Genomic DNA, 15,061 nt, shown 5'->3' with positions numbered 1-15,061 from the left:
ACTAACAAGGTGTTTTGCCCATGGAATAGCTACTGGCTGAATGTTTTTTTTGTTGGTTTGTTTTTCCTCTGTAAACTCTAGACACCACAGTGTGTGAAAATCCCGAGAGGGTCACTGTTTCCAAGAAGCTGGAACCACCACGTCTGGCACCAGCAATCACACAACATTTAAAATCATTTAAATCAGGCGTTTTAATCATTCTAATGCTTAGCCACAAAGTTAGTGAACCTCTAGCCCCTGTCTGTGTGCTGTATGTATTCAGCTGCAGTCACATGATTGGCTGTTTGTAGAAGCGTACTGTTTGTGTTAATAAGCAGGTGTACCTAATAAACTGACCACTGAGTGAACTTCAGTTCGCAATATATCTTTGCCTTAATTTGAAGAAGCATTTTTCTAACCCAGCAAATGGATTTAATTTAATGTCATACTTTAACATGCATACATTATAATTATTTTTTTTCATGTAATTGCTTCTGGTGTAGAATACGACTAACAAACACCCCGGCCTGACTGCTGTTTGTTTTCCGCACTAACTACCCTAACCCTACCCCTAACCCCGATCACGTTAATCTCTCCAAATGTTTAATTATCAGCCACTACTTTCACCACAAAACGCTGGAACTGAAAAAAATTAAATCCGCAAGAGCAAAGGCACTGGAATATGAACAAACTCTTGGTTTGAGTGTTTACGATTAAATTTAGACGTTGTTAATGATCCTATTTCCCCCCTTAAGTATTCAGTGAGCTACTATGCAAAAATGGCACCATCGGAGGACTACTAATCTAGAAAAAATTATTTATGTAAAAATTGTGATCTTGTCCCTTCAGCCTGCAATTGAGGGGGGGGGGCATTAATCCTGCTTTAGAGAGGCAGTAAATTCCAGGGCTTTCCGTCCTGGGGTAGGCTGGGGTAGGCTGCTTACCAGCCGGCCACCTCACCAGCCTGACGCACCAGACTAAAATAATACATGATCAGGCGAGGATTTGCCGTAATTTGTGATCATTTCTGCAAGAATGACCCCACACCCCCGCCCACCTCTTTAACTGCTGATGCGAAACACGTGAATCTGTTACGTGAAATAACATGGTAGAGCATTTAAATCAGTTGGATGTGACTGCCATCCTGTCTCTGTTAGTTATTCCATCAATCCACCCATCGGTTACCTATTTGGGATTGGCAGTGAATCACAGTATCACAGAATATCACAGTACATTATATTATATCACAATCGCAGTGCATCACAATTAACCTCATAGTGTGTCACGATATATAGCAATACATCATAGAATATTCCAGTATATCATAGTTTATAATACACCCTAGAACTACCCAGCCTTGGTTTATAATCATGTATTTGAATTGCAATTGTAATTTCGTTCAGTGATACATACCCTAGACCCATATTGGCATGATTGGCAGAGAAGAGTGGATGGCCGAGGTCAGCTGATAACCTATGACACCCCCTCCCCGCTACCCAACAGATGTTTTGATTATCACTGTCATGCAGAACGGTTCCGGCTGTCTACCATCCGCGGGGTTCGTCCCCGAGAAGCCCCCCAACCCCCCTCTGAAGGGTCCGGGAAATGCACTACATATCTGTGCCTTTAATCTCAGAAAGCTGAATGTCATCTGGGTGCTTTTGGGTGGGGGGGGGGGGTTGCCTCGAGCAGCAATGTTCATTAATCTTGATATGGGAAGCTGCATTGTTTGTCATTGCATATAACAATGCTTTCGTCTGGATGATTAAGATGATTAAATGATTAAATTTATAACAAAATTTAGTAAAGACGTTTAAATGAGCTTTTCTGAATGCGGTGACAATCTGATTTGAACCCCCTGCCTGCTTTCTAAAAGCAAGAATGTTATTTTCCAGTTTTTTCCATCCCTCAGTGGGCTTGGTGTGGTGAATAAAGTAAATCTACCCATTACACGAGTATAATGAAGCTAATTTAAAACATCCATCCAGCAATTTCTGGTTTAAAGAAACATGGATTCTATGAACTTGTGAGTTTTTGGCTGGAGTTCAGTTTGATCCAGTTCAGTATTCATCTTCTTCTTCTTCATCTTCATCTTCTTCTTATTATTATTTTTATTATATAAGCCCCCTTAACAAATAGCTGTCATATAACAAGCATTCAGTGAAACAATCCAATCGACCAGGCAGAGATTAAGAGCGCTGTACACAGGCAGCATGGGGGCGGCGGGGGGGGGGGGGGGGGTTCTGGGGTTCTCTGTGAGCTGGTCACATGACCCACGTGGGTGGAATGACCTCCTGGAGCTGGGTGCGGCAGCCAGGCAGCGTGCTGTTGGGGCGAGGTGGCAGCTTTCAGGCAGGCAGCCTGTGCTGGAGCAACGTCAGTGGTGTGGGTGAATCTCATCCAGCCCCAGGGACAGGTGGCCCAGACCCGGCAGAGGGGCGCTCGGCCTCCCCAGGGAAGGAGCTGACAGAGGCTCAGGAACTCAGGGAAGACCCTGGATTTGTGAGAACTGTGTTGAAGTTGGCAGAAACAGCTTAAGATAAGATCAGGTAGAACTTCACCGATCCCTGGAAGCAGAAATTTCTTTGTCCAATAGCACAGAAAATGATAAATGCAACAAAGCAGCCCCCCCCCCCCCAGGCAGTTTAGCTACAGCCATCAACCTACACACATGCTTGTGGGCCATGGGAGGGAATCCAGGTGACATAGTGAGACGGTGCAAACTCCAAACACACTGCAGCAGGAGGTGGGAATTGAACCCCTGACCTTGCAGGTGGGAGGTGACCATGCCACCTACTGAGCCGGCCTAAATGACAAACCCATGATGGATGTGAGGAATGCGGCTGGAATCGGACATGGGAACCTGCAGAACTTCATCCATCCATCCATCCTCTGAATTCATTTGTCCTATACAGGGTGGCAGGGAGTCTGTAGCCTATCCTGGAGGCTATGTCCATATAAATGGATTAATCACGTGACTATGCTTTTGATCATGTGACCACATGGACACAGAGTTGCTCCCCCCCCTTCTGCTGGACACGCCTCATTCGCCAACTTTCCCCTTTGTTCCCATCTTCCACCAGCAAGCTGTCAAGTGTCAGAACGCCATGATTCCCAAATCAATATTTTGCTTGGTGTCCGTTCATCCCCAACGAGATAATTACAGTCGTCACACATCAGGAAGACATGAAGTTTCAGTTCCAACCCTGTGTAATTACTCTGCTCAATAAATCTCTGCCGGTGATCTGCTTTTCATCATCGGCTGATATAAACTGGTCAAATTCTTCCACCCTCCAGGTTCCTAGTTGCATCCGGTGGGGGAAAAAAACACTTTGTAAAGTGGGAAACATTATTTAGTGTTTGTAGAAATGCAGAAAACATTTCCTTTTAATTAAACTAAAAACACAATATTATGCTGTGAGATTAAATTTACAGGCACTGTGTCAAAATATCTACATATATAAATAAATCTGTAGTACTCTGAAGTTTGGCTCAATAATAAAATGCTGTTTTTAGCTTTTTCTATGCACAGTGTTGGGTTGTTGGAGGAGCGGCTATGATTGGCTCCTGCCCACTGAAGACGGAGGAGTCTGTCTTTATGTGTGAGAGCTGACCCAGCCCTCTGTGGTGTAACGCAGTAGTTTTCACACGTCGGCATGAAACGCGAAGCGTCGGTTGGCCGCTGCCCCTCACACACGGACTCATGCTCCATCCTCTGAGATCGGCGCCTCCTCTCAGATCTCCTTCCTTTTCCCGTCTCCCCAGATCCATTTCTGTTTTACCCCCCTGACAGCTTCCTTTCCTCCACGTGCCGGAAACAGTCCGGACGAAGCCTGTTTCTGAAAACCGTAGCCGGCGGCTGGGCTGGCCGGGATTCGCAGCGGTGTACGTTTTATTTATTTAACATTTCACAAAGACCTGCTTTGATAGTTAAAGTCCCCCCCCCCCCCCCCCCCAAAGCACATGTTGTGACTGGCTGTTATATTAACTTCAGCGGACCATTAACTCCACTGAGTTTGTTTTTCGATCATCTGCTGATAGCCCCCTCCCTTCTGTGATTGTGACTCCCAATACTACCCACCCCCCCCCCCCACCCCCCAGGATCCCATGGCTGACGGACTCCGGTGCTCTAGGCTTTAATCCGAGGTGTCGAAATTGCTCCCTGAGTGGGGGAGAAGGAGTTTGAAATGGAGCAGGCCGGCCAGAGAGGTCGTCTGAAGGAACTGAGCGGAGCGGCCCACGTGTGGGGGGTCGAGGGCAGGGAAGGGTTATGTTTGCTCAGCGTGTTTGGAACGTGCCACATGCCACCCCGGGGGTCCGCCTGATTGATTCCGACCCTGACCGCGCCTGGTTGTAATAGAGGGTCAACGCGGGTCCTGAGGTTTTTAAAAACATCCTGTGGTCCCATTTTAAAACTCTAATCTAATCTAAATTTTAAAAATCACCCATCTAATTTTTCTTTTCTTCCTGTATCAAAAGACTTTGAAATGAAACCTCATTCCCAGGGTTGTGTTCTGTTTGTTTTCTGGTATTGTTCTTCCTTTTGTAATGTCTCGATTGTTCTCCAAAAGCTTGAGATGGCTGCCATCGTAGGCCACGCCACATCTACAAAGGCGAAGCGAAGTGTGCGACCACACAGAGAAAGTAAAGGGATCCGTTTGACATTTACATAACACGCCCGGGGGTCTTGCATTGTTCCGCTTTCGTTTAATAACCCGAAGGAGGTGGTCACCCAGGGACACTTTGTGTTAAATGAACAGCTAACTTTATACCTTTTGTAGAAAAAAAAGACAACAAAGCCTGGCTGACGTGAACGGGGTAAGTTCAAAGTAAGAATGCTTTGACATGATGCTGCGCTGGGAAAGCAGAGTATCAAGGGCATTGAAAAGCACCCAGAGCAGGTGATCTTGAGTATAAATAATGAGTAATATGTAGTAAAGGATTCAGAAGCTTTGATACATGAATGTGAACCTGGATGATTGTTCTTTGCGGTTCAATATCCTAATTAAGGGGTGGAGAGCAGCGGATTCGTTAATGGTCTGATGCATTAACAAATCTAATAAAACAAAGTAAATCTGTGGCATCGCATGCACTTGGATGCGCTTTGTTTATCTGGGGAGGCCATTTGTTTGACCCTCCCAATTTAAAAATAATATGCGTCCTTCCCCAGGGAGGGATGAATGTCAGCATGATCCTAGATTGGATTTCACGCTAGATTTCCTGCGTTCGAGGGGAGCGGGCTATGAATAAAGGATGAGGCCTTTAGTGGTTGGGTTCTGCCGCCCGTGTGGGCAGGACAAGCTCGGGGTGGGTCCAGAGGCGTCAGATCTCTAGGGCTTGTCTCCGGATCGTGAGATGGGAATGACCTTGGGCTCATCCTGGAATGCCGTGAGCCGTGGCTATGGCATAAATACCGAAGGATTTGCACCAGCTGATGGAAAGGATGTGATTTCTTAGCACTGCCTACATCAAAACATAAATTAAAATGTATGAACTATGCATGGTGGGTGGCACCTCGCCCCTCGTGGGCCAGGGGTTCGAATCCCGCCCCTGCCTCCTCGAGTAGGATTTCTCTGTTCTCCCAGTGTGCTGTGGTTTTCCTCTGGCTATTCTGGTTTCCTCCTACAGTTCAAAGGCATGCAGTTCGGCTAACTAGTGTTTCTAAATTACCAGTAGTGTATGCAGAGGTGATTCTTTTAAGGGGCTGTAATTCTTACAGAGGTGCCTTATAATTATCCAATGATATGTTTTGAATTGGTGAGTGACAGGGGGGAGGGCACACTGGGGACCAATCAGCTTTCAGTTGAGGTCACTGCCCTTGTGGCCTCGTCCCTGTATTTGCCTCTGACTGTATAATTGTGTGTGCTGTCTGACAGACCGGCAGCCTGTCCAGGGTGCCCCCTGCCTCATGCTCCCTCCCCCAGAACTGCATAAATGAATGAAAAATGCTTGGATGTTCTTTATTATGGCAAAAATTTACTTGAGGTGGGAAAGGTCAGAGGGTGTCCGTCAGCAGTTGGTCTGTTCACTTCATTTCAGACGGCGTTCGGGGATTTAGACAGGGGTGTTTATTTGAAAAGAAATCCATGATTTTCTACATTTTTCCACTCTCTGTAGTTGATTTGTGACCCACCTTGCTTTTATTTCAGGCAGGGAGGAGGAGCACTGTCAGAAACGTGTGGTGTCAGGAGACCTTTCTGGGGGTTGAAAATGCCCAAAGCACCCACCACATCTTTAACTCCCATGCATGGCGGGCTGGTCGTGGAATCGTGTGCGATCACATGAAACCATATGTGTGGCCGTCTTAGGCGATAGACCACAAAGTTACTTGATATGAGTCACAGCTAGCCTGTGAAACATCGGCTAAACATGTTTTAAGGAGGTGTTTCTGTGTGACGTCACTCCACATCTGTGCGTGGAATGTACATTCGCATAAAAATCACTTCACACTTCTGTACAGGCATCCGGCATTCGAGGCTTTCGAAACGTTCGGTAACCTTCGGAGGTTCTGTTGAATATCAATGGCTGCTCCCTGCCTCTTGTGGGTACGGTTCCCACACGTTCATTCTTTTCCGTTGCCCAGACGCTAGCCGCCCTTCAACATGGTGGCGATCTCACGATGTTACGAGCAGTTATGACGGCAGCTGACATGGAGAGACCTTTTTTCCGTTGAGATTTACGATGTTGGAAGCCTGACTGGGCTTGGAGGTCTGCTAGCTCTCTCTGTACCTTCCACGGGTCACGGATTACAGTCCCACTGCAAGTGACCTCACCGCTCTTCCATGCTTTTCAGTTATCCATTCTGTCAGATCTGTGCTGCCCCAAGAAATAGTTCCCTCAGAAAACATGGCCGACCTTGTGCGTGAGTCACGAATGGATATGAAAAGCAGATGACATGAGCTTGCATGGTTCAGAGTCTTCGAGAAGCCCCATTACACTAAGCTGTAAAAATGGCGCGAACTTTTGGATGAGAGGTAAAACCTGGGTCCTGACTCTCTGAGGCTGATAACGATCCCTGGGTATCTTTTGCTAGAGTAGGGGCGGTTCCCAGAGCTCTGGCTAAAATTGCCCACTGTGGCCCTATCAGATCTGGCCTCTTAATCATCCCCGATATCTAATTGGGTGAATTCTCTCCTGCCTCCTCCCCACCTTAGCTACTGTGTAGTGCACATTCTGGCATAGAGTGGCTGTCGTTGCATCACCCAAGTGGGGGCTACTGGGTCTTACACAGTGGTGGTGGATGAGGTGGCTCCCCATTGGCCCAGTAAAGCACTTTGTGTGTCTTAAAAAGCGCTACATAAATGTAACATTTCTTCAGTCATTCATTCATTCATTTCTGAACATACAGTAGGACCAGGGGCTGAGCTAGAAACGGCGTTTAAGGGCTTGGTCCCCAGCACCACTTTCAACGGCTCCAGAAAATTTCTGGCCCCCGCAATTTGCCAGGATATCCATGGCCCAAATGCGCCCCTCTATATAGCCAGTCCTGGTAGGTGATTAAAGCATGGTATATATACACAGTTATAAGCACCACCTAGAATATTCTGTTATATAAAGCCATATTTGCATTCAGTGGCTGGACTGCCATAAGGTGGCGCTCTTATAAGGATCGAGACGGGCCCTGGGTATTCATGTCATCTGTGGTTCCCTCATTCCCACAGTGATTTAATGCCTAAATTGGCCCCTTTCCCCTCCACGTAACACCTCTGGCATGTGACAGAACGAGCCTCTTTGTGTCACCAGGTCTGTCCTATCGCCACCTGTGTAATCTCCTCACAAGAGCCCTTGGTGTTGTTACCATGGCATTTGCAGCCCCGGATATGAGGCTCAGCCAGTCGCAAGCTAACATGCCAGGGAAACTCATCAGCATCCAGCACACAGTGCTTCTTTCAGGTGTGGAATATGTGCTTGCCAGTCTGGGAGCCAATTCAGACATTTACATTCCGGAACTTTAACATCAGATCCAGAGTCAAATGCTATTGTACAGTAAGGTTTTTGTTGAACACGTGTATAAATGTAATCTACTTAATATTATTAAGATATGAAAGGGGTGGTATGGGTTTCAGTGAGTTAGGATACCATACGTGTGATCGCTATGGTTGCTGGCTCAAATCCCAGGGTTGGCAGTGGAGACCCCCTGAGTAAGGACCTTAACTTCCAATTGCTGCAGAGACTGGCTGACCTCGCCTTCTCCAAAACGTACCTTGCTTTACATGAAAAGGGTCTGTTAGATAAATACAATATGAGATCACCAACTTTGCGTATTTCTCTATGGAAAGTAACTAACTGATTCCAAGATAGTACTGCTGTGTAGGTGCCTGTGTAATGAGAGCTCCAGCCCGTCTGGTGTTGCGTAAGATCTAGAGTGTTTTCCGGGGGTCCGTTTTGCAGCCTCGTCCCCCGCAGGGCGCTGCGGGAGATCCACATCGCCTCCGGCTGCCTTGTTTGTGCCCAGGCACAGCCCCCTCCCTGCACCCCCCACCCTCACTCCGCTGGGAGCCCCATGTTTCACACATCTGCCAGCCAGACAGCCCCCCCCCCCCCCTCCCGTCTCTTCCCACCCTGGTTCCTGCACTATTTTGTGACGGTGGGGGTGCATTCACGAGACCCTTACCTCCGATTCCTTCACCCGGACCGATCTACCTCCTCTGACAGAAACGGGGGTGGAGATGCCAGTGGCAAGAAAGGACAGGGGAGGACTGGGGGGGGGTGTAATAGTGGCTGGGTGCACCCAGGTGTAGGTGACACCCTGTAGCCTCGGGGGTAAAATGCGGTGCTGTTAAATTAGCGCACACGGGGTTACAGTGAGGGTGTGTGCCGTGTTTGTGTGCATGTGTGCATGCAGGCGAAGGTGATTGGCTGAGCTCCCCAAGCAGTGAGCAGTCTTTCCACCTCGCTATTAAAAAACACGCGGAACTGTTGCCGCAGTTATTAATTCCCAGTTCTTCCAGAAGGAAAGACGACAGTGGATCTCATTAAAAAAAAAACAACAGCGTGGATGAAGGAGGGCGATGTTCTAAACTGCAACCAAGGTCTAGCCGCGGTAGTGATGTAAGTGCAGAGATTCCTGCTAATTGACAGTGACACGTTAGATTAGCTATGCGCTTAAATAATGACTGATGATTCAATGCATAAAATGTATCTGGGTCGACACCAGAACAACCTTCATTTCTTAGGTTAACTTGTATCCTTTTCTTTTTTTGTTACAATTGTGATGCAAAATCCAACCTTATGCCTCATTCATAGAAAGCAACATATATCAACATGCAGTTGTCATAAATCTATACCACCTTGTTGTCCTATTATGAGCTGTTTGTAGTAGACGTTTGAGGGTGGATGGCCTGTTCTAGACAGGAAGATTAACATAAAAATAATTTATGTTGATCTTTATATTGTTTTTATGTTGAGTACAGATGTAAACCTTCTAGATGACACCGACAGGAGGGTAAAGCGAGTGAGAAAGTTACGTATCCAAACATCTCCACTTGACAATGTGCTCCATGATCTTTACCTTCTCCAGCTACAGTGACTGCTACTGTACGTGGGGCCATTTTCACGTGTCTAGAGCAGAGCATGGTGACATCGGCACAGACCAAATTCCAACCTTTTTTGAAGCTTCACTAAAAATATACCCCACAGTTACGCTGCCATAAGTTAATTGGTGCTAAACGTTATCATTTGTTGTTCTCTGTGCCGAATCCTGTGTGTATATTTGTATGAGGTTTCACTTTCACATGGAGTTAATTAGGAAAAGAGCATAAACCTGGTAGTCAGCGCTTATCTGAAGGGTGATCCAGAGTAATTCCAATGAGGCTGGTCGCTAGTCCTCATGGATAGTCGCCACTTCCCCTAAAAGGCATGTGTTTGGGTTGTGAGGTCAGACTGGAGCATCTGCAGAAGAAGCTCCCATCTAGGCTCCCGCAATGCAGGCACTACGAGGAATCGGCATTAGCCACTGCTGCTAGCCCGCATGCTAGTCATCATGAAAGTCAGTGTGTCAACCAAAGTGTTACTTTGTGTCATGCTAGTCATTGCGCTAGTGAGTGTGTTAGCCGGGGTGATTGAACAGCATGCTAGCCGTCATGCTAATCAGCTTGTCAGCCAGAGTGCTACTCTTTGTGCTACCCAGTGTGCTGGCCAGCATGCTATTCATTGTGCTTAGCGAATGCCTTAGCTACCGTGCTAGCCAGTGTGCTAATCATCATCCTAGCAACCATAGTAGGCAGTGTCCTAGAACAGCATGCTAGCCATCATGCTAGCCAGTATGCTAGCTAGAATGTCAGTCATTGTACTAGTCAATGTACTAATGGACATGCTAGTTAATGTACTAGCTAGTCAACATACTAGTCACTGTTAAATGTGCTTTTCTGTGCAAATAATCCCGTTAAATGTCTTAAAATATATATAAAAAAAAAAATACGCAAAGCAAAATATGTCTTTTAAAATGTAAACATTGACCCCACAAATCCCTAACTTACCAGCACTAATACGATTCATTACTTTTATTGCACGATTTGCAATAGCGCAAGACCCATGTGCCCCTCACGAGGGTTTAAGATGTCGCTGTGTTTGATTAATTTTTATGAGGAGGAGGTGAGTCTAACCGCAGGTAGGTGGGTTTACCCCAAACGGGCAAATTAATCAGTCTAGGCTCCCTGGGCTTGCCGATTAGTCGGCCCAAATTGCGTGCAGATATGGTGGCGTAAGGCATAGGAGATAGCAGAATAGTGGCTGTCAGCGGAGACACAGAAACGAGAACGTGGGAAGATCTGGGTGGGACTGGAAGGCATACCACAGTTTTATTATAGACATGCTCCTCTGAGGAACAGGCGGGGGGGAGGGGGGGCCGGGCGGGAGCAGGGCGGGGACGGGGCAGCCCGCCTCGGGGACAACACACGCCAATTTGCCGTCCCATCGAGGACGAAAGAGGAAAAATGGAAATACACAGAAACAAGCTCAGCGCCATGGTGTGTTGGCTCACTAAGGCTCTGCCAGGGGTTACTGTGCCAAAACAAAACGTAAACCATGATTTGCGATGATTGCTGGGTAGAAGGGGAGACAGAAGCCAGTCGGTAACAATATCCACGGTCACCTGACTCAAGATGGCTGCCCCAGCCCTTTTGCTTAATATGAATTTGTAAAAATACGCCAACCGATAATAAACCGCTTTCAACACTCTAAATGTTAATAAAACAACACCCAGTACTCAGAGTGCAGGATGTAGACGTTCCTGGGGTAGGGCAAGGTAAGGTGACCAGCACGTTCATTGCATGTTGTAAATAATATGAAACGCATGTGTTCTTAGTCTTGGCACAGACCACATGTTGGTGGTCCTGATGCCTGTTTTGTTTCCTTGTGTTTCTCTCCTGCACAGAAAATACCATATATTCTTCCTCCTTCTCCTCCTCCTCCTCCCATTTTTGGAAAAAAACCATCCGCCCATCCCGTGTCACATGGTGTAGTTCGTCATTCCACCTGGAGTCAGTCTAACGCAGAGCTGTCTCGTGGCCCTTTTAGTTTAAAGGGAAAGATGAAGGCAGATGTGTCTCACCGTAAATTTGGGGAGGTGAAGTGAGACCAGCAGCTGGTTGCGGATGGACGTTCGGACCATAAGGAGTCGCTGCTCTCACATGCGAGAGATCCAAGGCTTTCTTCGGATAATTAATCAGGACGGCTTGTAACTTTCAAGCCGTAATTCCTCTTGCGTCGCTCAGCCGAACCTGAAGATCAGATTCTTTATGAACCTGAAGTGATTGTGTGAGGCAATATGCCCCCTTTACATAAACCAGATGTTTTGCAGGAAAATTTCAAAAGTGGCCCCCTGACAAAACAACGCGGGGGAGGGATGGGGGGTGGGGGTCATCACTTTGAAGTTGCAATAATGTACTTTTGCAGATCTTTAAAGGGGTGAGGATGTGGAATCAATCAGCAGTTATACACTCTACCTTCACCTGGTTTGGTTTACACAGTCTGCATGCTGCAGACACCAGACTGAACATCAGATACCAAAAGAGGACATTTACTACGTTTAAGTAGCAATTAAGCCTCACATAATGCCAGGAGACTGGCGTGAGAAGTGATCTCGGCCTCTCTTAATGGGAACCTCAAGTACCCATATAGATCATATGTGGCAGAATAGGTTGTAAATTTCTCGTTTTTTTTCCTCCAGTTGGGGTCTATGAGGGAATTTGGTTGTTTATTAGACTAAACTGAGATTTCTGAGTGTATAATGTAATCAATACGCTTCATTGATTTTCCAGAAAATACTCTTATTACTGTCTTGGTAATTGGCAGCGAGAAGTCAGGATTGAGTCAGCAGGCGTAAAGGCCAGGGAATTGAAAGAATAGAGAGATGGAAATGTAAATAATACTGAATAATTAATGTTTAAACTCCAAGGAAGCTGGTCTTTCTGGTTATTTATTTTAATCACGAGTCTGTGATAAGTTTATACGTCCATCTGTTTCGGTGAGCTAGTATGATGTATTGTACCATCTATATCCCCAGCAGAGTTTAGTGTTGAGTTTATATCCTGTATGTACAGTACACACAGATGTATCCCTTTTTTGGAATGGAGTAGTGTTTCTGCGATGGAAAATGTCCAAGGCGCAGTCCGAGCTGACGTATTCTTTCATAGCCGAAGGTGAACTATCATGAGCAGTCAAATCTGATGCCAATGCTACCATCGTGCTGGCCACAATAAAGAAAAGTCGTCCTGGTTACAGTGGGGTAAAAACTTTCATATGGAACGTTTGGTAGGGAAGGCAGGCACAGCCAGGCTCACAGACTGAAAGCACAGGTGCTAATCCTATATACTGTATAACTGAGAAAAGATAGCAAACGAATGCTAGTGACTGTTGCTATCCTGTTTGGTAGGGTTATGGTGTCAGTGATTAAAAATCAGAGTGCCTGGTGTGTAGTTGCGGTTATTTTAATGGGCAGTTGTTCCTTTATGCTTGCTTGGTTTCTAAGGGGGCTTGTTACAGGTGTGACCTGCATTCTCGAGGGGGGGGGGGGGGGGGCTCAGGCCTGCAGGGTGCATGCAGCTGTTTGCTCTCTTCAGAGAACAACCTCCATTCCCTTCCATGATGTGACCATTTCACGCCTCTAATTGGCCGCAGCCAGGAGAGTCCGGCATGGTGTGTTACGAGCGCGGCCCGGCCATTTGCTGGGGCGTAAACGTTGACTCATTTCCTCTGCGGAGCAGGCGTTAGTCGGCTGCTGGTGCCGTTTCACCATATGGCGATATGGAGTTTGGGAGTCATGAATCCCAAAAGTAGGGAGGAAACGCTATCGCTCCGGTGCTGACCTTTTGACCTTTGCTGACCTTTTGACCTTTGCTGAATTAGATCTGCCCAGAAGGTCGTTGCTAAAATAGGTCCCAGCGTTCCGACCGGATCAGACCCCCGCCTGGATTCTTGTTTTCAGATGAGGAATGGCTTGTAATAAAGTGGGAAGTGTAATTTGCGATATTTATGACAAACAGGTGCTTTGCTGATGTTTGCATTATGCTTATGCAGCTAATTATGCAGAAGATGCTGTCACACACTTCCTAAAAAAAGTTATTTAAAAGCTCAGTCATAGAAAAATAACATTGATTTAGATTTCTCACATTTCTGAAGTATCTTGTTTTAAAAACTTTAACGTCACTGATGATTTTCTCTGGCATCTGAAACGGTTCTTTTTCATTGCTGTCATTTCACTAGACATTGCGGTAAAATCCTCCCTTTCTGCTCATCTTCCTCGTCCTCTGCTGGGTCGTGTGAGTCTCGACACCCATCTCCGCACAGACTCTCACATCGCCCTGTGACCCCAGTTCCAGGTTACCCCTTGGCGTCCAGGTATTTCTGTTGTCACTGAATCTCTTGCACTCTTAAAATGTGTGTTTTTGGCATGCCGGAAATGAGGGGATTTCCCACCGGCTCAGAAACAGATCGTTAAACCTCAGGCTGATTTCCCTGCTCGTTTTATTAGCGTTTTCTCATCTTGCTAAATGACTTGTTTACAGGTCGCTTACGGCAACAGCAACCAATACACAAACCGAAGAGTAAAACATGCACGTTTTAAAATTTTTTGGTATCTTGTTTTATCTTCATCAATACACTGTGCCCCCCTTACTTCAAACGCAAAGATAAAAGTCAAGACAGAATTTTGTTTTTTTTTGTTTAACTTCTAATACCACGTATTGTGTCTCTCCAAGGCTCCCCATTACCCATGCACAGTAAAGTTTGACATTAAGTGTATAATGAAATACTTTTAAAGGACAAAAACAGCCGCCCGTCCTACCATCCATTTCTCAGCATGACATAGAGAAAACAGTCGTCATCCATCATTCTAAAAGTCCGTGTCAGGGTGTATTGACTTGAGCGTCGCTCTGCCCCTACATGAGGCAGCACATCTTCAGGCGACGCGTCCTTGAAAGGCGGTGAAAAGCTGCTCTTCCTGCTAGGCGTCCTGTGCAAACCGCCAGGGTTTTTACAGTCCTTTGTGCGGAGAAAGGCCTGGATTCCCTCCCAAGCACCACACCAGTCCAAACATGAACCCCCATTAATAATGCTCACTGCTGACACCTTCCACGGCATTTCCCATGTACCTGCACTGCAAGTACAGTACTTTTCCTGCATACTATATGTTATGGTTAACCAATCAGTGATGACTCCTGGCAAACCAGCTACAGATCAGTATCAGCCTCTCATATGCAGTTATTGCACCATGTTCTTCAGTTTCTGCAAGCGACACACTGAACTCCAGTCAGATATTTGTTTCATTCCATCCCCAGGAACACCTACAGCTGTGGAGTTGTTTCACCAGCAGGTCCAGGGGCTGTAGCTCGTATGCAGTAATTGCGTCATGTTACTCAGTTTATAATCGCGACTGGTCTCAGATCAGAGACTCGCTTCTGTCCACCCCCATAAAGCTGCGGAGCTGTTTCACCGACATGTCCGGGGGCTGGATATCTGTCAGACCCTGAAGATGAGGCCTTGCAGTTCATGAAGGCCATCATCTCCCACGTTCCCTCAAGCACTGTTACAAATTCCTGTTGGCCATATCACAGGGAGGTGCTGGGGGGTGAGCTGACCCCAA

At 46.5% G+C, this 15,061-nt stretch overlaps 1 protein-coding gene across 2 annotated transcripts in view; it reads left to right on the top strand.

Moving 5' to 3' along the window:
• The first annotated feature begins 8,933 nt into the window (after positions 1-8,933).
• The window catches only part of sema3ab (sema domain, immunoglobulin domain (Ig), short basic domain, secreted, (semaphorin) 3Ab), a 73,873-nt gene continuing 67,745 nt past the window's right edge, over positions 8,934-15,061 (top strand). The window contains exons 1-2 of one of the 2 annotated variants that reach the window (XM_049012698.1): positions 8,934-9,030; positions 13,684-13,818. The gene's annotated coding sequence lies outside the window, so the exon portion shown is untranslated. The remainder of the gene's footprint in view (positions 9,031-13,683; positions 13,819-15,061) is intronic. The other variant, XM_049012697.1, reaches the window with a different exon arrangement.

The sequence above is a fragment of the Brienomyrus brachyistius genome, chromosome 1 (assembly GCF_023856365.1).
Source record: "Brienomyrus brachyistius isolate T26 chromosome 1, BBRACH_0.4, whole genome shotgun sequence".
Taxonomy (NCBI): Eukaryota; Metazoa; Chordata; class Actinopteri; order Osteoglossiformes; family Mormyridae; genus Brienomyrus; species Brienomyrus brachyistius.
This window is presented reverse-complemented; position numbering and strand designations above follow the sequence as displayed.